The sequence below is a fragment of the Bos taurus genome, chromosome 16 (assembly GCF_002263795.3).
Source record: "Bos taurus isolate L1 Dominette 01449 registration number 42190680 breed Hereford chromosome 16, ARS-UCD2.0, whole genome shotgun sequence".
NCBI classification, from domain to species: Eukaryota; Metazoa; Chordata; class Mammalia; order Artiodactyla; family Bovidae; genus Bos; species Bos taurus.
The window spans coordinates 26037925-26043543 of record NC_037343.1 but is presented as its reverse complement, the minus strand read 5'-3'; positions in this window follow the sequence as shown (position 1 = coordinate 26043543).

The window sequence follows — 5619 nt, the reverse complement described above, 5'->3', positions numbered from 1 at the left end:
TTGGAGTAAGTGCTTCTTCAAAACTGTCTTGGCTCAGATACATTTACTGTTCAGATAACTAGTATTTGAGTTCCTTGAAGGCTCCCTAACTTCAGAGCAAGTCTAGTATTCAGATGGCAAACCACACATTTCCCCCATTGGCTTATGTGTGATCATATACTCAGAGTCCTGTTTTCTGCTGCTATTTCCTCACTAAGCTTGAAAGCAAAAGTATTAGTCTCTCAATTGTGTCTGACTCTGTGACCCTATAGACTGTAGCCCACCAGGCTCTTCTGTCCATGGGATTTCCCAGGCAAGAATGCTGGAATGGGTTGCCATTTCCTTCTCCAGGGGCTCTTCCTGACCCAGGGATTGAACCCCGGCTCTCCTGCATTGCAGACAGATTTCTTTACCATCTAAGCCACCATGGAAGCCCACTATTGGCTTATATTCTTACTAATTTCAAACCTTCTGTGAGAAAACTAGCAGATAAATTACGCTTTGTCAATAATTTAACTTGATATCTTATATTACATAAATAAATGACCCATCAACGAACAACTACCCAACCTTATACTATTTATGTGAGACAAGCAGATGCCCAACAGAACCAAAGTAAAGCAAGTGAAAGCTACCAGTGGCCAGGATTGGCTTTACCACTAGGAGTCCATGCTTGGGTGGTACGGAAGTTCCATATAAGATTAACCCTATAGGGATGTCCACATCCCATCTATTCCCTGATACCTTTAGTCAAAAGCTCTAAAATAGGATTTATGAATTCTCCTCATCTCTAGCAGGATGGAGGTGAGGATGAAAGAGAAATGAGTACATATGGTTATCAAAAGTTTGTATCTAATTATGCAATGAGAGCAGTGTGAATCAACTGAAAATTTCTTAAGTGCACTAAAAGCCAGTTTCATAAATAATAATGGCTAAAGTTTATCAAGCACTTTGGGCTTCACATTTCATCATCTCATCACTGCAATCCTACGAACTATCCCCTATCTTACCAAGAAAGAAAGTAGGGTAGTCAGAGATTAAATAACTCACCCAAGGTCACAGCTGGTAGGTGTTGGCATCAGGACTCTAACTCAATCAGTGTAGTTCCAAAGATCAGAGACTATCTGTGGTATGTGTACCGCCTCCCAGGTTAGTCAGTGTTTATAACCTGCAGAGCCCTGAGCTAGGGATCAGGGCAAAGAATACAGGGAAGCCATCGCCTTTCCCCTCTCCTGGGCATGGAGGGTTCCCTCTCTGTGTCCTCACCAATCCCTCCCCTGCAGCCTCTTGTCAAATTGTCAAATCACTGCATTGTTTAATGATCTTTGTACATCTGTCTTTCTTAGTAGTATATTATCCGGGCTTCCCTGGTGGTTCAGACAGTAAAGAATCCACCTGCAATGCAGGAGACCTGGGTTTCATCCTTGGGTGCGGAAGATCCCCTGGAGAAGGGAATGGTAACCCACTCCAGTATTCTTGCCTGGGAAATCCCATGGACAGAGAAGCCTGGCAGACTACAGTCCAGGGGTTGCAAAGGGTTGGACATGACTGAGCGATTAACATTAATGATCTCCATATCACCAACACCTAACAGAATTTCTGGCTTATTAAATATTGAACAGAACTGAATGAAAACTTAAACGGAAGTTATTGACTGACTGTGCCTATCCCATAGGCAGTAATATTTTGGTGAATTTCTGCCAAGTGCAGACCTCAAGAGGCTTGCAATCCTCTTGAATTGGTTCAATAGGTTTGAATCCTGGGCTTATCATAAGCTTTCACAGTTTCTTTACCTATAGAATAGAGACAAGTAAGATTATTGCTATATTAAAAAAAAAAAAAGCTTTTATACATCATGATGGAGTGAGTGATATCTGGGCTATAACTTGGAACACCTAAATTTTCATGCTATCTTTTTCCTTCACCTAAAGCATGACTCTTAAGTGTTTTCATGGAATCTGAGACTGAAGTCACTTGTCTGTACATTGGTAGTGGAATATCTGCCCTGTTTAAGTAATAGAGTTATTGTGAAGATCACCTGAGATGAAGTGAGAAAATGCTTCATACACTATAATACAAATAAGAGTTATTAATACTTTCCCTAAGCTCAAACACACCTGCTCATTTTCAGATTGTTAGAGAAGGCAGATGCCAGAGAAAGCAGTAAACGTTGTATGAGAGGTTACTGAGCTGGAGCATTGCTTTTTATGTTGTTTCTATTCTATTCCATGACCTGATTCTAAGATAAACACCAGATTCTTAACATCATTTTTAAAAGGCACTTGTCTTATGAAACATTGTGTGCATGCCAGTGTATGGGTGCATATATATATTTTATATATATAAAATGATATATTGAAATCCTAACCCTCAGTTCCTCAGAATGTGACTTTATTTGGAGATCAGGTCTTTACGGAGGTAATCAAGTTAAAAATAGGATCATTAAAGTGAGCTCTAATCTGACCGACGTCTTTATGAAAAAGGGAAATTTGGACACAGACATGCACAGAGAAAGAAAGTCATCTGAACACAATGACAGAAATCAGGGTGATGTATCTATAAAGAATGCAGAACACTGCTGGTAAACCCTGAAACGCTAGGGGAGGGGCGAGGGCCAGATTCTCCCTCCTGTCCCTTAGTGGGAACCCACCTTGCCTACACCTCGATCTCAGACTTCCAGCCTCCTGAGTTGTGAAACAATAAATACTTGTTGAAGACTCCAGTTTGTGGTACTTTGTTATAGCAGCCCTAGCAAACGAATACAGTAATTTTTAGAAAAATACCATGTTTGCTTCAAAAGTGAGAGCTAAAGTGGTTTCAGATACTCCGTCTGGGCCCAGCTGTGATTCCAGGTTTATCTCCTAGGCTTACCTCACGGTCAGAAACTGTTGTCCACTCTTCCCCACCTGTACCTTCAATACCCTGCTCAACCTTCTTTATGATTTTTTTCTTCATTCCCTTGAGCCTGATGTCATCTCTTCCTCCTTGAATCCACTAACAAACTGCTTATTATCTCAATATAATGTCCCTTGTATTATTTAGACACTTATTTTAATGTTTCTTCTCAGAGCATAAACTTCTTGAAAAAGTTTAGTTCACGCATCAGTTTTCAGTTTAACATACCTCTTCCAGTATAATCCTTTGCACATAATCATAAAAACCTACCGAATTGACACTGAGACATCTGTTATAAAATTAATTACTGCATCATTATTACATAACCAAACGTATTGTGTAATTATATTTAAAATATTATGCAGTCCCACCTGAAACACTGCATATTTTAATAGTCAGAAATTCATGCTGTCGTTATTTCTGATGGGACCTGGAAACCAATATCTCCCTGCTAATTTTATAATCACTGCCCCAAACAGTAAGATCTGACTTGAACTTACATAGATTTGTGTTTAATTATGTATAAGTTTTTTTAATACTTAGCCATAATTATGTAAATAGAAACATTAAAATTATTTTCCAAAAAGGAGGCATTCCTTTGGACTCAATTTTTTTTTTCCTGGCGAAAGGGAAACTGACCCAAACGTCAGTAAAGAATCAAAAAGTACTCCTAGGCCCTACATGGAACGAGAGAATGCATTCATTCTCATACATTACAGGGCAGCTGGTCACCTCCCATTTCTGAGAAGGTCTCAGGGCTGTGAATTCACTGGCTGAGGTTGGTCCAAGAGCAGTTCCTCCCGCCCAAGGCTTCCCAAGCGATGACATTATCTGACCTTTGAGCAAACAAGCCTGTGGAATCAGCACAGTTGCAATGAATAACAGATGCTGTGTTATGTATGTTTTGAAAAGTGACATTCAACAAAGTATGATATTGAGCCATACCCATGGGAGAGCAGGGCTGTGCTGGGGAGTAATTCTAATGAGTCCCTCTTCTTGCCTTTTCTCATAGTTATAAAAACATAGTTTAAAAGCTACTCTGGGCTTTCATAATCCAAAGCATCATGAGCACAGACTTGGCTAGACTGAGGCTCAGTGTCCCTTCTTGGTGATGCTCTGGCAAAGGCTCTTGGTGCTGAAGAGGGTGCCAGGTGGGGAGCCCTCCTCCATCCAGAAGAATCTTTGACTTCATCTGCATTTCAGAGGGCAGTGTTTGCCAGTAAGGACATTTCAGGGTGGAGTGAACTTGTGGAAAAACCCAAAGGACAGTGAGCTCAGGTACCAAATGTCTCCTGTGAGCCTGAGCTACTCCTGTTCATGCCTCCATTTGGGGTTGAGTTTGGGATTCTGTGTACTTCATCACACATCCAAGAAATATTTATCAAAGGACCATTACGTGCAAGGGACATACATAAAGCAAAACATGCTTGGTCGCATCTGGCTCTTTCTGACCCCGTGGACTGTAGCTCGCCAGACTCCTCCATCCATGGAAATCTCCAGGCAACAACGCTGGGCTGGATTGCCATTTCCTACTCTGATAAAGCAAAATGTGTATTAGTATTCATCAGTGCTAATGTTGAAACACATGCTAAGTGAGGAGGGCTCTCCCCCAAAAAATACAGATTTGGCAAAAATAACCCAGACGTTCTGTGCTTCCTGATGAAACCACCCCAGATAGTCCTTGCTGATGCCTTGTTTACATTAGGTGTGAACCTCTCCTTTTCCTTCACCATCTCCTCTTTTTTTTCAATTTTATTGAGCTATAGAACTATTATGTTTAAGGTGTACAGCATAATAATTGGACTTCCATACATCATGAAATGATGCCCATGATAAATTCAGTGATGATCCATCATCTCATATAGATACAAAGTTAAATAGAAAAAAATTTTTTTCTTGTGGTGAGAACTCTAGGATTGACTCTTTGGACAACTTTCGTATAAAACATATACGTGTTAATGATATTTATCATATTGTACATTACATCCCTAGTATTTGTCTTATAAGGAGGAAGTTTGTACCTTTTGACTGTCTTTATCCAATTCCTCATCCCCCCATAACCATAAATCTGATCTCTTTTTCTGTGAGTTTGTTTTTGAAGTATATTGATCTACATACAACACTATGTCAGTTCCTGTTACATAACATAATGATTCAATACTTATATACATTCCAAAATGATCACCATGGTAGTTATGACTCACCATCTCCTCTTGATTCGTGAAATGTCCTGTCTTCCTACCCCTCAGAATACACACCTTTCTGGGTCTCAGGAACTGCAGGGCCCCGCTGCCTGCTCCACCCCGCCTCCGTCTTCCCAGATCCACACCCGAGCTCCCTGTGTTGCTGTTGGCACAAAAGGCACACTGGAACACCGCCTTCCAACGTGCTGTCCAGGACCGTGTACTGTGCGCTGTTCTCCTTGGAGATCCTGACTGCTCAGCTTGGGAACGGGGCTGTAAACAAAGTGGGAATTTCCCATAGGAATTCTTTGCAGTTTTAATAAACTCAGTTCATCTGCCTTGGACATCACTGTACCTTTCTGCTGGCACCTGGATAACTACACTCCCAGCGGGCTGTACCAGTTTCCTGTTTAGGGGACTGGAAGGGACTGGACGCTGCTCACCTCTTTCACAGGAGACAGCGGTCCAGCTCCCAGAAGGGACATGTTTCAGAAACCACCTCAGTGAACCTTCAGAGGAGAGAAGAGAAGGAAGGAAGAAAAACACAGTGGGGGCGGGAGTG